Here is an 18,495-nt window from a genome sequence, read left to right as displayed (position 1 = left end):
ACTGGAATTATGATACAGTGAATTATAAGTGAAATAATCTGTCTGTAAACAATTGTTGGAGAAATTACTTGTGTCATGCACAAAGTAGATGTCCTAACCGACTTGCAAAAACTATAGTTTGATAACAAGAAATTTGTGGCGTGGTTGAAATTTGAATTTTAGGGGGTCTCCCGGGTGGCGCTGTGATTAAGGGCGCTCTACTGCATCGCCAGCTGTGCCACCAGAGACCCTGGGTTCGCGCCCAGGCTTTGTTGTAAGTGACCGGGAGGGTAAAATAAAATAAATAATTATGAGTTTTAAAGACTCCAACCTAAGTTTATGTAAACTTCTGACTTCAACTGTAGGTACAGCAGATTCCCTTACTGTGTGGGACACTTTTAAATGTGCCTTTAGAAGCCATGCAATTCAGTACTCAAAAGAGTCCATATTAACAAAGGAAATTGAATGAGTAACAGTAGAGATAGAAATAAAAACTGTACCATGGAGGCTCAGAGTAATTTAGAGGAAAAAGAATGTAATATAATGTAATATATTGTAAAATAAAGCGAATTGGGTGGAATATAGGGAAAAGTGCAACAAATTATTTTTCAATCTTCAACATAGAAATGCTACCAAAAAAATGTATTGATACTTGTTACAAATGATGGAATCACTCATGATTTACCGAACAATATTTTGAAAGAGGAAGTAAAGTACTTTTAGAATATGTTTTTTATTTCAGTCTCCTCCATCTCCACTAACCGAAGCTTATTGTATGGATTTTCCCCCGAATAATAATGTAAAATTAACATCTGTACAGAAAGACTCTTGTGAAGGACAAATTACAGAGGAGGAACTTCAAATGATGACAATTAGCCTATCAGAAGCTTCTAAAGCCATGACATAATTTTTCCCGGGTGGCGCAGTGGTTAAGGGCACTGTACTGCAGGGCCAGCTGTGCCACCAGAGACCAAGGGTTTGCGCCAAGGCTCTGTCGTAACCGGCCGCGACCGGGAGGTCCGTGGGGCGATGCACAATTGGCATAGCATCGCCCGGGCTAGGGAGGGCTTGGCCGGTAGGGATATCCTTGTCTCATCGCGCACCAGTGACTCCTGTGGCGGGCCGGGCGCAGTGGTTAAGGGCGCTGCAGTGCAGCGCCAGCTGTGCCACCAGAGACCCTGTGTTCGTGCCCAGGCTCTGTCGGAGTCTGGGAAAACTCCAGTGCTGGATGGTATACCTATTATTAGCATGTTTTAACCACTCCTATATAAACTCTGGATTATTGGACATGCAACAAGAAGGTCTGGTTTCATTATTACTGAAACAGGATCCAAGTGGTATATATAAAATCCAGTCCATTTAAAACATGTGACTGGTGTTGTGTTGTGATGCAAAATTTCTAGCTAAATGCTTGGCTCATAGAATTGACAAGTGAAATATCTGGGAAAACAAGCCTGGTTTTCATAGCTGACTTTGTAAAAGCTTTTGATAAAATACGACTGGAGTGTACATATACAGTGGGGAGAACAAGTATTTGATACACTGCCGATTTTGCAGGTTTTCCTACTTACAAAGCATGTAGAGTCTGTAATCTGTAGTCTGTCATTTTTATCATAGGTACACTTCAACTGTGAGAGACGGAATCTAAAACAAACATCCAGAAAATCACATTGTATGATTTTTAAGTAATTAATTTGCATTTTATTGCATGACATAAGTATTTGATCACCTCCTGTTCTCCACTCATTACCTGTATTAACTGCACCTGTTAGAACTTGTTAACTGTATAAAAGACACCTGTCCACACACTCAATCAACAGACTCAAACCTCTCCACAATGGCCATGACCAGAGAGGACGGGAGTAAAATCGGGAATAAAATTGTAGACCTGCACAAGGCTGGGATGGGCTACAGGACAATAGGCGAGCAGCTTGGTGAGAAGGCAACAACTGTTGGCGCAATTATTAGAAAATGGAAGAAGTTCAAGATGACGGTCAATCACCCTCGGTCTGAAGCTCCATGCAAGATCTCACCTTGTGGGGCATCAATGATCATGAGGAAGGTGAGGTATCAGCCCAGAACTACACAGCAGGACCTGGTCAATGACCTGAAGAGAGCTGGGACCACAGTCTCAAAGAAAACCATTAGTAACACACTACGCCGTCATGGATTAAAATCCTGCAGCGCACGCAAGGTCCCCCTGTTCAAGCCAGCGCATGTCCAGGCCTGTCTGAAGTTTGCCAATGACCATCTGAATGATCCAGAGGAGGAATGGGAGAAGGTCATGTGGTCTGATGAGACAAAGATAGAGCTTTTTGGTCTAAACTCCACTCCCCGTGTTTGGAGGAAGAAGAAGGATGAGTACAACCCCAAGAACACCATCACAACCGTGAAGCATGGAGGTGGAAACATCATTCTTTGGGGATGCTTTTCTGCGAAGGGGACAGGACGACTGCACCGTATTGAGGGGAGGGTGGATGGGGCCATGTATCGCAAGATCTTGGCCAACATCCTGCTTCCCTCAATAAGAGCATTGAAGATGGGTCGTGGCTGGGTCTTCCAGCATGACAACGACCCGAAACACAGCCAGGGCAACTAAGGAGTGGCTCCGTAAGAAGCATCTCAAGGTCCTGGAGTGGCCTTGCCAGTCTCGAGCCCTGAATCAAATCAAATCAAATCACATTTATTTACATAGCCCTTCGTACATCAGCTGATATCTCAAAGTGCTGTACAGAAACCCAGCCTAAAACCCCAAACAGCAAGCAATGCAGGTGTAGAAGCACGGTGGCTAGGAAAAACTCCCTAGAAAGGCCAAAACCTAGGAAGAAACCAAGAGAGGAACCAGGCTATGTGGGGTGGCCAGTCCTCTTCTGGCTGTTCCGGGTGGAGATTATAACAGAACATGGCCAAGATGTTCAAATGTTCATAAATGACCAGCATGGTCGAATAATAATAAGGCAGAACAGTTGAAACTGGAGCAGCAGCACGGCCAGGTGGACTGGGGACAGCAAGGAGTCATCATGTCAGGTAGTCCTGAGGCATGGTCCTAGGGCTCAGGTCCTCCGAGATAGAGAAAGAGAGAATTAGAGAGAGCACACTTAAATTCACACAGGACACCGAATAGGACAGGAGAAGTACTCCAGATATAACAAACTGACCCTAGCCCCCCGACACATAAACTACTGCAGCATAAATACTGGAGGCTGAGACAGGAGGGGTCAGGAGACACTGTGACCCCATCCGAGGACACCCCCGGACAGGGCCAAACAGGAAGGATATAACCCCACCCACTTTGCCAAAGCACAGCCCCCACACCACTAGAGGGATATCTTCAACCACCAACTTACCATCCTGAGACAAGGCTGAGTATAGCCCACAAAGATCTCCGCCACGGCACAACCGGGGGGGGGGGTGGGTGGGTGGCCAACCCAGACAGGATGACCACATCAGTGAATCAACCCACTTAGGTGACGCAACCCCTCCAGGGACGGTATGAGAGAGCCCCAGTAAGCCAGTGACTCAGCCCCTGTAATAGGGGCAGAGAATCCCAGTGGAAAGAGGGGAACCGGCCAGGCAGAGACAGCAAGGGCGGTTCGTTGCTCCAGAGCCTTTCCGTTCACCTTCCCACTCCTGGGCCAGACTCCACTCAATCATATGACCCACTGAAGAGATGAGTCTTCAGTAAGGACTTAAAGGTTGAGACTGAGTTTGTGTCTCTGACATGGGTAGGCAGACCGTTCCATAAAAATTGAGCTCTATATGAGAAAGCCTTGCCTCCAGCTGTTTGCTTAGAAATTCTAGGGACAATTAGGAGGCCTGCGTCTTGTGACCGTAGCGTACATGTAGGTATGTACGGCAGGACCAAATCAGAGAGATAGGTAGGAGCAAGCCCATGTAATGCTTTGTAGGTTAGCAGTAAAACCTTGAAATCAGCCCTTGCTTTGACAGGAAGCCAGTGTAGGGAGGCTAGCACTGGAGTAATATGATAATTTTTCGGGGTTCTATTCAGGATTCTAGCAGCCGTATTTAGCACTAACCTGAACCCAATAGAACATCTTTGGAGTGAGCTGAAAGTCCGTATTGCCCAGCGATAGCCCGAAACCTGAAGGATCTGGAGAAGGTCTGTATGGAGGAATGGGCCAAAATCCATGCTGCAGTGTGTGCAAACCTGATCAAGAACAACAGGAAACTTATGATTTCTGTAATTGCAAACAAAGGTTTCTGTACCAAATATTAAGTTCTGTTTTTCTGATGTATCAAATACCTATGTCATGCAATAAAATGCAAATGAATTACTTAAAAATCATACAATGTGATTTTCTGGATTTTTGTTTTAGATTCCGTCTCTCACAGTTGAAGTGTACCTATGATAAAAATTACAGACCTCTACATGCTTTCTAAGTAGGAAAACCTGCAAAATCTGCAGTGTATCAAATACTTGTTCTCCCCACTGTATATATATATACAGAAAATGGAAGAAGTGTGTGTGTATTGTGATATGTGTATGTATTTACGGTGAGCACCATAATTCATTGGACAGTGACCATTTTTTTTTTTTGGTTCTTTACTCTAGCACTTTGAGTTTGGAAGGATACAATGACAATGGGGGTGAAGTGCAGGCTGTCAGCTTTAATTTTAGGGTATATTCATTCATATCAGATGAACCGTTTATAAATGACTGCACCTTTTGTACATGGTCCCGCCATTTTAAGGTACTACAAGTATTTGTTGAATTGGCTTCCCAGAAGTGTGTCGTTAGGCAGGTGTATTCATTGGTGTCGTTAATGAATGTAGGAGAGCTGTTGATGAATAGTATTGATTCTAGACTTTGCTATTGCCTTTGGAGGTTGTTGTTGGGGTGTGACAACATGAGGAAGACAGCAGTGTCGATGCAAATGAAGCTGGCCGTCATAAGGCTTAGAAATGAAAATCAATCAATCAGGAACATTGCAAAAGCCCTGGGCATCCCCGAGTCAACAGTTTGGTTCATCATTAACAAGAAAAAAACAGCCGGTGAACTCAATTATATCAAAAGACCCGGTGGACTGAGGAAGACCACGGTAGTGGATGACAGGATAATACTCTCTATGGTGAAGAAAACCCCCCTGACAACAGCCGAACAGATCAAAAACACTCTCCTGGATGCAGGTGTAGATGTGTCAAAGTCTACCATACGTAGAAGACTACACCAGCAGAACTACAGAGGGTACACTACAAGGTGCAAACCACTGATAAGCCTGAAGAACAGAAAGGCCAGATTACAGTTTGCTAAAAGGCACCTAAAAGTGTCCCAATAGTTATTGAAAAAAATAATTGTGGGCAGATGAGACAAAGATTAACATGTACCAGAGTGATGGAAAGAGGAAAATGTGGGGGAAAAAAGACATGCCCATGATCCAAAGCATAGCACCTCTTCTGTGAAACATGGTGGAGGGGGTGTTATGGCTTGGGCCTGTATGGCTGCCAGTGGAACAGGCTCACTTGTCTTCATCGATGATGTGACTGCAGACAGAAGTAGAACAATGAATTCTGAAGTCTACAGAAATATATTATCTGCTCAGAAAAAACCAAATGCCTCCAAATTCATTGGACGGCACTTCATCATGCAACAAGACAATGACCCTAAACATACTTCTAGAGCAACAAAGGTGTTTTGATGCCAAAAAGTGGAACATCCGTGACTGGCCAATTCAATCACCGGATCTGAATCCAATTGAACATGCATTTTACATGCTGAAGAAGAGACTGAAGGCAATAAGTCCCCGAAACAAGCAGGAACTGAAAATGGCTGCAGTACAGGCCTGGCAGAGCATCACCAGGGAAGATACCCAGCGTCTGGTGATGTTACAGGCCTGGCAGAGCATCACCAGGGAAGATACCCAGCGTCTGGTGATGTCGATGCATCGCAGACTTCAAGCAGTCATTGCATGCAAAGGATATGCCACCAAATATTAACAATGAATACTTTATTCTACATTATGTTAAACTGTCCAAAGTTTTTTGATGCCCCCAATGGGTGGAACCATGCACAAAAGCTTCAATAATTTCTAAATGGTTCATCCGACATGTATGAAAATACCCTCAAATTAAAGCTGACAGTCTGCACTTTACCCTCATTGTCATTGTATCCTTCCAAACTCAAAGTGGTAGAAAACAGAACCAAAATATTTACCACAAAAATACATGGGGGACTGGAAATGGTGCAGACAATTATATTGATGGAAGCAACAATCTATCAGCAATATTAAAGCTTGTCCACCCCCTAAAAATATATATATTTAAAAAAAAATAAAACAAGTATTATTCCATGTAATTCCTCTTTATCTCTGTAAGACTCACTGCAATATGTTTGCCTCTCCCTTAGTGGAACACACACACACACACACACACACACACACACACACACACACACACACACACACACACACACACACACACACACACACACACACACACACACACACACACACACACACACACACACACACACACACACACAGATCTAACACAAACACACACAGACTGTACTGCTGATCTAACACAAACACACACAGACTGTACTGCTGTGGAGCTCTCTGATCTAACACAAACACACACAGACTGTACTGCTGATCTAACACACTCACAGAGACTGTACTGCTGTGGAGCTCTCTGATCTAACACAAACACACACAGACTGTACTGATGTGGAGCTCTCTGATCTAACACACTCACACACAGACTGTACTGATGTGGAGCTCTCTGATCTAACACAAACACACACAGACTGTACTGATGTGGAGCTCTCTGATCTAACACAAACACACACAGACTGTACTGATGTGGAGCTCTCTGATCTAACACAAACACACACAGACTGTACTGATGTGGAGCTCTCTGATCTAACACAAACACACACAGACTGTACTGATGTGGAGCTCTCTGATCTAACACAAACACACACAGACTGTACTGATGTGGAGCTCTCTGATCTAACACACTCACAGAGACTGTACTGATGTGGAGCTCTCTGATCTAACACAAACACACACAGACTGTACTGATGTGGAGCTCTCTGATCTAACACACTCACAGAGACTGTACTGATGTGGAGCTCTCTGATCTAACACACTCACAGAGACTGTACTGCTGTGGAGCTCTCTGATCTAACACAAACACACACAGACTGTACTGATGTGGAGCTCTCTGATCTAACACACTCACACACAGACTGTACTGATGTGGAGCTCTCTGATCTAACACACTCACACACAGACTGTACTGATGTGGAGCTCTCTGATCTAACACAAACACACACAGACTGTACTGATGTGGAGCTCTCTGATCTAACACAAACACACACAGACTGTACTGATGTGGAGCTCTCTGATCTAACACACTCACACACAGACTGTACTGATGTGGAGCTCTCTGATCTAACACACTCACACACAGACTGTACTGATGTGGAGCTCTCTGATCTAACACAAACACACACAGACTGTACTGATGTGGAGCTCTCTGATCTAACACACTCACACACAGACTGTACTGATGTGGAGCTCTCTGATCTAACACACTCACACAGAGACTGTACTGCTGTGGAGCTCTCTGATCTAACACAAACACACACAGACTGTACTGATGTGGAGCTCTTTGATCTAACACACTCACACAGACTGTACCGATGTGGAGCTCTCTGATCTAACACACTCACAGAGACTGTACTGATGTGGAGGTCTCTGATCTAACACAAACACACACAGACTGTACTGATGTGGAGCTCTCTGAACTAACACACTCACACACAGACTGTACTGATGTGGAGGTCTCTGATCTAACACACTCACACACAGACTGTACTGATGTGGAGCTCTCTGATCTAACACACTCACACACAGACTGTACTGATGTGGAGCTCTCTGATCTAACACACTCACACACAGACTGTACTGATGTGGAGCTCTCTGATCTAACACACTCACACACAGACTGTACTGATGTGGAGCTCTCTGATCTAACACACTCACACACAGACTGTACTGATGTGGAGCTCTCTGATCTAACACAAACACACACAGACTGTACTGATGTGGAGCTCTCTGATCTAACACAAACACACACAGACTGTACTGATGTGGAGCTCTCTGATCTAACACACTCACACACAGACTGTACTGATGTGGAGCTCTCTGATCTAACACACTCACACACAGACTGTACTGATGTGGAGCTCTCTGATCTAACACACTCACACACAGACTGTACTGATGTGGAGCTCTCTGATCTAACACACTCACACACAGACTGTACTGATGTGGAGCTCTCTGATCTAACACACTCACACACAGACTGTACTGATGTGGAGCTCTCTGATCTAACACACTCACAGAGACTGTACTGATGTGGAGCTCTCTGATCTAACACACTCACAGAGACTGTACTGATGTGGAGCTCTCTGATCTAACACACTCACACAGGCTGTACTGATGTGGAGCTCTCTGATCTAACACACTCACACAGACTGTACTGATGTGGAGCTCTCTGATCTAACACACTCACAGAGACTGTACTGATGTGGAGCTCTCTGATCTAACACACTCACAGAGACTGTACTGATGTGGAGCTCTCTGATCTAACACACTCACAGAGACTGTACTGCTGTGGAGCTCTCTGATCTAACACAAACACACACAGACTGTACTGATGTGGAGCTCTCTGATCTAACACACTCACAGAGACTGTACTGCTGTGGAGCTCTCTGATCTAACACACTCACACACAGACTGTACTGATGTGGAGCTCTCTGATCTAACACACTCACACACAGACTGTACTGATGTGGAGCTCTCTGATCTAACACACTCACACACAGACTGTACTGATGTGGAGCTCTCTGATCTAACACACTCACACACAGACTGTACTGATGTGGAGCTCTCTGATCTAACACACTCACACACAGACTGTACTGATGTGGAGCTCTCTGATCTAACACAAACACACACAGACTGTACTGATGTGGAGCTCTTTGATCTAACACACTCACACAGACTGTACTGATGTGGAGCTCTCTGATCTAACACACTCACAGAGACTGTACTAATGTGGAGCTCTTTGATCTAACACACTCACACAGACTGTACTGATGTGGAGCTCTCTGATCTAACACACTCACACAGACTGTACTGATGTGGAGCTCTCTGATCTAACACACTCACAGAGACTGTACTGATGTGGAGCTCTCTGATCTAACACAAACACACACAGACTGTACTGATGTGGAGCTCTTTGATCTAACACACTCACAGAGACTGTACTGATGTGGAGCTCTCTGATCTAACACACTCACACAGACTGTACTGCTGTGGAGCTCTCTGATCTAACACACTCACAGAGACTGTACTGATGTGGAGCTCTCTGATCTAACACAAACACACACAGACTGTACTGATGTGGAGCTCTCTGATCTAACACAAACACACACAGACTGTACTGATGTGGAGCTCTCTGATCTAACACACTCACAGAGACTGTACTGATGTGGAGCTCTCTGATCTAACACACTCACACAGACTGTACTGCTGTGGAGCTCTCTGATCTAACACACTCACAGAGACTGTACTGATGTGGAGCTCTCTGATCTAACACACTCACACAGACTGTACTGATGTGGAGCTCTCTGATCTAACACACTCACAGAGACTGTACTGATGTGGAGCTCTCTGATCTAACACACTCACACAGACTGTACTGCTGTGGAGCTCTCTGATCTAACACACTCACAGAGACTGTACTGATGTGGAGCTCTCTGATCTAACACACTCACAGAGGCTGTACTGATGTGGAGCTCTCTGATCTAACACAAACACACAGAGACTGTACTGCTGTGGAGCTCTCTGATCTGACACACACACACACACACACACATACACACACACGCACAGAGACTGTACTGCTGTGGAGCTCTCTGATCTGACACACACACACACATACACACACTCACAGAGACTGTACTGCTGTGGAGCTCTCTGATCTGACACACACACATGGATGCATGTGTATGTGTGGCCCAACTGTCTCAGTAAGCTCCATGTTTGTTTACCCTAGCACAGTCTGGTGTGAGGCAGGCAGGCAGGCAGGCAGGCAGGCAGGCAGGCAGGCAGGCAGGCAGGCAGGCAGACAGACAGACAGACAGACAGACAGACAGACAGACAGACAGACAGACAGACAGACAGACAGACAGACAGACAGACAGACAGACAGACAGACAGACAGACAGACAGACAGACATAAAGCTGTAAACACTGTATCGATGTACAGCTTGAGGATTTCTGTCTTTAATTCCAGCTCAGTCTCAGTCTATCTGTGCATGTGAGCCCAAGCTGCGTCTGTCTGTATGTGTGTGTGTTGGCTACATACACACACACAAAGACCAGTGGAGTGTGGTAGCCAGTGTGGTAGCCAGTGTGGTAGCCAGTGATTCTGAGCCACAGACTCAGATGTCTCATATCATATCACCCGTCTAGGAACCCTTCCCCCTCTCTCTCCCATTTAGGTTGATTGATCAAAGTGTAATTATTAGAGTTAGCAGAACAACACTATATACTACACAACTACACACTGATCACAAATACACACTGATCATAACTACACATTGATCATGACTACACATTGATCGTAACTACACATTGAGCAGAACTACACAGATCATAACTATCATAACTACACATGGATCATAACTACACACCGATCATAACTGCACATTGATCATAACTACACATTGGTTATAACTACACATTAGTCATAACTACATATGGATCACAACTACACACGGATCATAACTACACATTGATCATAACTACACACTGATCATAACTACACACTGATCATAACTACACACTGATTATAACTACACATTGATCTATCACCCTCCTTTTCCCGTTCACATTTACTACTGCACTATCCTCCTCACCAACCAAAACACTACCATTACCTCTCTTTACTTACCTCCCTCCACCTCCTCACCAACCAAAACACTACCATTACCTCTCCTTACTCACCTCCCTCCACCTGCTCACCAACCAAAACACTACCATTACCTCTCCTTACTCACCCACCTCCACCTCCTCACCAACCAAAACACTACCATTACCTCTCCTTAACCCCTCCCTCCACCTTCTCACCAACCAAAACACTACCATTACCTCTCTTTACTCACCTCCCTCCACCTTCTCACCAAACATAACACTACCATTACCTCTCCTTACTCACCTCCCTCCACCTCCTCACCAACCAAAACACTACCATTACCTCTCCTTACTCACCTCCCTCCACCTTCTCACCAAACATAACACTACCATTACCTCTCCTTATCCCCTCCCTCCACCTTCTCACCAACCAAAACACTACCATTACCTCTCCTTACTCACCTGCCTCCACCTCCTCACCAACCAAAACACTACCATTACCTCTCCTTACTCACCTCCCTCCACCTTCTCACCAACCAAAACACTACCATTACCTCTCCTTACTCACCTCCCTCCACCTTCTCACCAACCAAAACACTACCATTACCTCTCCTTACCACATCCCTCCACCTCCTTACCAACCAAAACACTACCATTACCTCTCTTTACTCACCTTCCTCCACCTTCTCACCAACCAAAACACTACCATTACCTCTCCTTACTCACCTCCCTCCACCTTCTCACCAAACATAACACTACCATTACCTCTCCTTATCCCCTCCCTCCACCTTCTCACCAACCAAAACACTACCATTACCTCTCCTTACTCACCTGCCTCCACCTCCTCACCAACCAAAACACTACCATTACCTCTCCTTACTCACCTCCCTCCACCTTCTCACCAACCAAAACACTACCATTACCTCTCCTTACCACATCCCTCCACCTCCTTACCAACCAAAACACTACCATTACCTCTCTTTACTCACCTTCCTCCACCTTCTCACCAACCAAAACACTACCATTACCTCTCCTTACTCACCCTCCCTCCACCTTCTCACCAACCAAAACACGACCATTACCTATCCTTACCACATCCCTCCACCTTCTCACCAACCAAAACACTACCATTACCTCTCCTTACTCACCTCCCTCCACCTCTCACCAACCAAAACACTACCATTACCTCTTCTTACCACATCCCTCCACCTTCTCACCAACCAAAACACTAGCCATTACCTCGCCTTACGCTCCTCCCTCCATCATCTTCACTCCCCAGCCTCCATCCTCCTCACCCCCTCCCATTCTCACATCTGGGAATTCCACTGTTCTCAACAGGGCTAGTCCATCAGAATTCTGCAGCTGTCATTTGGGGACACACCTCCCTTCTATTCTCCTCTCCTCTATCACTCCATCACGCCATCCCCTGGGATACAGGCATGGGGGTGGGGTGGACAGGGGGGTTGGTTTTAAGGGGGAGGTTCAGATGGTCCACTAATGGATAAGTAATCAGGATTGACAGTGGGTACTTCCCAATTGGCATCCTATTCTCTACATAGTGCACTTCTTTTGCACTTCTTTTGACCAAAGTCCTATGGGTCCTCAGAAGTAGTGTACTATGTTGGGAATAGGGTGCCATTTGCGGCCGCAATGGTTCTGTGAAGGGGGGTTTCCCCCATTATACTGCAGGTAGCCTTGTCATGGTCATCTGTACTCTGTGGACCCTCTTTGTCATATCATCTCTCTCCCCCTCCCCCTTCCGCTCTCTCTGTCTCTCACTCTCCCTCACGCTCTCTCTCTGTCTCTCACTCTCCCTCACGCTCTCTCTCTGTCTCTCACTTTCCCTCACGCTCTCTCTCTCTTTCATTCTCCCTCTGTCTTTCACTCTCCCTCTGTCTTTCACTCTCCCTCTGTCTCTCACTCTCTCTCACTCTCACTCACTCTCTCTCTTTCACTCTCACTCTCTCTCTGTCTTTCACTCTCCCTCTGTCTTTCACTCTCCCTCTGTCTCTCACTCTCCCTCTGTCTCTCATTCTCTCTCTGTCTCTCACTCTCACTCTCCCTCATGCTCACTCTCTGTCTCTCACTCTCCCTCACACTCTCTCTCTATCTCTCACTTTCCCTCACACTCTCTCCTTCCCTATCTGGAATGCCTCTCAAATTCTGGACTGTCTCTACCCCTCGACTTTCTTTACCTCTTTCTATCTATTTGTCTTCTGTCTTTCTCTCTGATGCACCTCTCCACCTCCCCCAGTCTGTCTTTCTCTCTGATGCACCTCTCCACCTCCCCCAGTCTGTCTTTCTCTCTGATGCACCTCTCCACCTCCCCCAGTCAGTCTTTCTCTCTGATGCACCTCTCCACCTCCCCAGTCTGTCTTTCTCTCTGATGCACCTCTCCACCTCCCCCAGTCTGTCTTTCTCTCTGATGCACCTCTCCACCTCCCCCTGTCTGTCTTTCTCTCTGATGCACCTCTCCACCTCCCCCAGTCAGTCTTTCTCTCTGATGCACCTCTCCACCTCCCCCAGTCAGTCTTTCTCTCTGATGCACCTCTCCACCTCCCCCAGTCAGTCTTTCTCTCTGATGCACCTCTCCACCTCCCCCAGTCAGTCTTTCTCTCTGATGCACCTCTCCACCTCCCCCAGTCAGTCTTTCTCTCTGATGCACCTCTCCACCTCCCCCAGTCAGTCTTTCTCTCTGATGCACCTCTCCACCTCCCCCAGTCTGTCTTTCTCTCTGATGCACCTCTCCACCTCCCCAGTCAGTCTTTCTCTCTGATGCACCTCTCCACCTCCCCCAGTCTGTCTTTCTCTCTGATGCACCTCTCCACCTCCCCCAGTCTGTCTTTCTCTCTGATGCACCTCTCCACCTCCCCCAGTCTGTCTTTCTCTCTGATGCACCTCTCCACCTCCCCCAGTCTGTCTTTCTCTCTGATGCACCTCTCCACCTCCCCCAGTCTGTCTTTCTCTCTGATGCACCTCTCCACCTCCCCCAGTCTGTCTTTCTCTCTGATGCACCTCTCCACCTCCCCCAGTCTGTCTTTCTCTCTGATGCACCTCTCCACCTCCCCCAGTCTGTCTTTCTCTCTGATGCACCTCTCCACCTCCCCCAGTCAGTCTTTCTCTCTGATGCACCTCTCCACCTCCCCCAGTCTGTCTTTCTCTCTGATGCACCTCTCCACCTCCCCCAGTCAGTCTTTCTCTCTGATGCACCTCTCCACCTCCCCCAGTCTGTCTTTCTCTCTGATGCACCTCTCCACCTCCCCCAGTCTGTCTTTCTCTCTGATGCACCTCTCCACCTCCCCAGTCAGTCTTTCTCTCTGATGCACCTCTCCACCTCCCCCAGTCAGTCTTTCTCTCTGATGCACCTCTCCACCTCCCCCAGTCTGTCTTTCTCTCTGATGCACCTCTCCACCTCCCCCAGTCTGTCTTTCTCTCTGATGCACCTCTCCACCTCCCCCAGTCTGTCTTTCTCTCTGATGCACCTCTCCACCTCCCCCAGTCAGTCTTTCTCTCTGATGCACCTCTCCACCTCCCCCAGTCTGTCTTTCTCTCTGATGCACCTCTCCACCTCCCCCAGTCAGTCTTTCTCTCTGATGCACCTCTCCACCTCCCCCAGTCAGTCTTTCTCTCTGATGCACCTCTCCACCTCCCCCAGTCTGTCTTTCTCTCTGATGCACCTCTCCACCTCCCCCAGTCAGTCTTTCTCTCTGATGCACCTCTCCACCTCCCCCAGTCTGTCTTTCTCTCTGATGCACCTCTCCACCTCCCCCAGTCTGTCTTTCTCTCTGATGCACCTCTCCACCTCCCCCAGTCAGTCTTTCTCTCTGATGCACCTCTCCACCTCCCCCAGTCTGTCTTTCTCTCTGATGCACCTCTCCACCTCCCCCAGTCAGTCTTTCTCTCTGATGCACCTCTCCACCTCCCCCAGTCAGTCTTTCTCTCTGATGCACCTCTCCACCTCCCCCAGTCTGTCTTTCTCTCTGATGCACCTCTCCACCTCCCCCAGTCAGTCTTTCTCTCTGATGCACCTCTCCACCTCCCCCAGTCTGTCTTTCTCTCTGATGCACCTCTCCACCTCCCCCAGTCTGTCTTTCTCTCTGATGCACCTCTCCACCTCCCCCAGTCTGTCTTTCTCTCTGATGCACCTCTCCACCTCCCCCAGTCTGTCTTTCATGTGTTATTGATTGCTGTGTTCCTCCTTGGCCGAGGTGTCTAATGGGTGTGAGGTTGTTCTGTATAGGTTGGCAGCATCACTGATACATTGTACATCCAGGATGAACACACAGGTTAGAACCGTTTACAAAAGGAAACAGACTTGAGCAGAATCAAATGTATGGTTGTAGAATGCTGCAAAGTACAGTAATGTCTGCTGCTCTTGAACATGCCCTTGAGAAGCACCCATAGAACTAAAGTGAGACACTATTTAAAGGGTGTTGCAAGGACAATGCTAATTGTTCTGGTGATCGTCACAACTTTGAATGTTATACAACTTTGCCTTCCTGAACGAAGCCTCGTTCTGCTTTTTGACTTGGCGTCACTGATGCAGGTGTTTGGAAGGGAGGTAGGGAGAGCGAGAGAGAGTGAGAGGGATGGCATGGATGGAGGGGTGGGATGTCCTCTACTCCTATGTCAAGGGCATTATTAGCACAGGCTCCATCAATACTCAACCTCTTGTTGTCAGCCACTGAAGTAATCCAAGCCAAATCATTCATCCTATCTAGTATAATATAGATTGACAATGCTTTCATTTTACAGAATTTGTGCTAAATAATAATATTAGGCCACTTAGAAGAAGCTTTCCTCCCAAGTGACTTACAGTGCAGTGAGTACATACATTTTTTATATGTAATCCATAAGGGAATTGAACCAACAACCTTGGTGTTGCTAGTGCCACAATCTTACTAACTGAACCACACAGGACTATACATTGCCTGTGTTGTTCTTCTCCTACAAGTTTATTCCCAGGCAGGAAAGTGAAAACAACACCCTTTTCTTGTAGACCAGTCTCTCACCTCAACCTTGGCTAATTTGGTTCAGGGTGCAGAGATTATGTAAGTACCAGAGCTACCTAAAGCATAGCTAAAAGCACCTAAACTTTCCTCAGTGAAACTGTTACCAAAGCGTTCCTTCCCATGAACTTTGAACCCTCCTGTCTGTCACAGGTATTACCTATCACATCCATCTGAGAACAAGCAGTCCCGTCAATGTATGCTGCAGTCAGGTCAATGGGGGATACTGGTAGTACTTTTGAGATAAAATATACTTCCTGTAACATGGCATTTGATAGAGAAATATATTGTTGTTATACTCAAAGATAAATCCTATCCATTGATTTATGTAAGGGACATGTCAAGCCTGCTTCCTTTAGTAACACAAAAATTGCCTGCAAAATATATATATTTTACAGAAACCATATAAAATATCCATGTATCCTGTTTTACATAACCTAACAGTGCATATGTCATCTATGTGGATATGCTGACACTGGAATAAAGGCACTGGAATAAAGACACTGGAATAAAGACAGTGGGACAAAGACACATGGATAAAGGCCCTTTACGCCATGTAAACTATAGCCAAATTAGTAAAAAGAGTATGTATTTATGTGGCTATAAGTAAGCCAAACCTCTCCATCTTGAGTTAATGGTAAATGGAATCATAACACAGGCTCGAGACACAGACAGTCCCACACTGCCCGCGCGCCTCAGAACACTGATTGGAGACTGGAGATCGATGCTCCTCGCGTGCAGCAGGGGAGGAGAGGGACGCGACTGCACATCCGCTCGTTTACACAGACGCCCCCATCCACGCGCAATCGGTCTTCCCATTTCCCACCGACTGGACCTCCCCCATGCCTGAGCCAGTGAGTGGAGGCGAGACTAGCCTACTGTACCGCCAGAGTCCGAGCGGTGAGGAGTCGCTTGCTGGGCAGATTACACGGTACCAGTCCGGAAGGACGCGGCACGACGAGGACCAAACAGACCCACGGTCTATGTTCTCCCGCGTGGATGGATGGACCGAGAGAGAATACAACCTGAAACTGCAGTGCAGAACTGGCTTTTCAGGCTACCTTTGATTCAACGCATTTTGTTGGTGAGTGCAATAGTGGATGCCTGATATTGTTGTGAATTTAATGTTATTATAGCTAGGCTGTAGATAGATTTTGCGTTCACAAATTATAGCCATCCGAATAATAATCTGGAATCCGATTAAATGGGATAATTGAAAGGCTTTCTTTTCCAAATCCATATCCTTGTACCAGGACAAAAATGCACAGAGGAAAGTGGAAGGGGATGCATGTTTCTTCCTGTCGTTTTAGTCTACCGGTGGGGCCTTGGACTCTCTCTGTCTATTGAGTTAATATGCAGTGTGTGGGCCACGGGGTTTTGTTTCGGGGGTTTCTACCCTCAACTGAGCAGAGGGAGAAAAGTGAGTCGATCTTGAAAAGCGACCAAGGTCTATTTTGGAGAGGAAGAGAAAAGCACCGGTCTCATTTAACGCGAGCAGTGTCTCCCAACCATCCTGTTGTCATGGTTACTGCTCGAGGAGGTTGGGAGAAAATGTCTGCATCTAGGCTGCGAGCGGGCTCTATGTGTGTGAATGAGAGTGAGAGTGTGTGCAGAGCAGTCTGTCTTGTGTTTCTGTCTTTTGTAGCTATTCCAGGGTACACATTTGAGTAAAATAGATGTAGGCTACAGGATTGGCCAGTGCTGTGGGTCCCACACTCCTACGAAAGATGGGTTGTTCGGAACAGGTGTCTGATAACAGTCCTCTCACCCCTGAGCCACGAGGCGCTATTATCTTAATTATAGTATTTATCCTTCAAGTTTAAACCCATTGTAATAATGCTTCTTGGGACGTCAAGTCTCCTGTCCTGAAAACCTGAGCTCATTTGAATACACGGCTAAATAACGTTTTGATTCATAGCCCAATTGTTAACCGTCTGTAAGTGCTTCTCTTCTCGCAAATTAATTCAGCCCTTCAATCGAGGCGTCAGACATCCAGACACCCAGTGGCGTAGCGCTGTTAGACGGGTGGGTAAAAAATAAATCTCCAGGCGGAAGAGAGAAAAATGTGCAGTAGGACTATTATAGCTATTTAACACATTTTGCCATGAAGCTGAGAGAAAAGTTAGCTGTTTTAGAGCTCAGGGATTCTTGAAAGATTGGACAATCAAAAAAAAAATAACACAAATAATTGTCTTAATATTAACAACATTTGAAATATATAGTTTGATAGACCAAAGTATAAGCTATCAAACCATATAAAATAACAAATGCCACTAACTTAATTCATATCAACTCCCCAGACACCATAAAATCATAAAAAAGCATTTAATTTGTACAATTATTGTCCAACAAGTGTTTAAAGGCCTTGATAGTTTAATTCTATTATTAGATTATTCAAATATGTAATGCAAATCTCCAAACATTTCGTTGGCATTTTGAAATGTTTTTATAGATTTAGAAAATAAAATAACATTTAAAAAGCAAACATTATCCCTTAGGTATAGTACAGCAAATACTTCAATTGTGTAAGCATATGTTGTAGAATAGTGATCAAAATA

The 18,495-nt window shown here is 46.0% G+C and overlaps 1 protein-coding gene across 2 annotated transcripts in view; it reads left to right on the top strand.

Annotated features, from left to right (window-relative positions):
- The first annotated feature begins 16,696 nt into the window (after positions 1–16,696).
- The window catches only part of LOC118374982 (PH and SEC7 domain-containing protein 2-like), a 72,194-nt gene continuing 70,395 nt past the window's right edge, over positions 16,697–18,495 (top strand). Inside the window, exon 1 of one of the 2 annotated variants that reach the window (XM_052486816.1) lies at positions 16,697–17,021. The gene's annotated coding sequence lies outside the window, so the exon portion shown is untranslated. The remainder of the gene's footprint in view (positions 17,022–18,495) is intronic. The other variant, XM_052486815.1, reaches the window with a different exon arrangement.

The sequence above is a fragment of the Oncorhynchus keta genome, chromosome 30 (genome assembly GCF_023373465.1).
Source record: "Oncorhynchus keta strain PuntledgeMale-10-30-2019 chromosome 30, Oket_V2, whole genome shotgun sequence".
NCBI lineage: Eukaryota > Metazoa > Chordata > Actinopteri > Salmoniformes > Salmonidae > Oncorhynchus > Oncorhynchus keta.
Note: the sequence above shows the minus strand (reverse complement) of the source record. Positions and strands in the feature narration are given on the sequence as shown.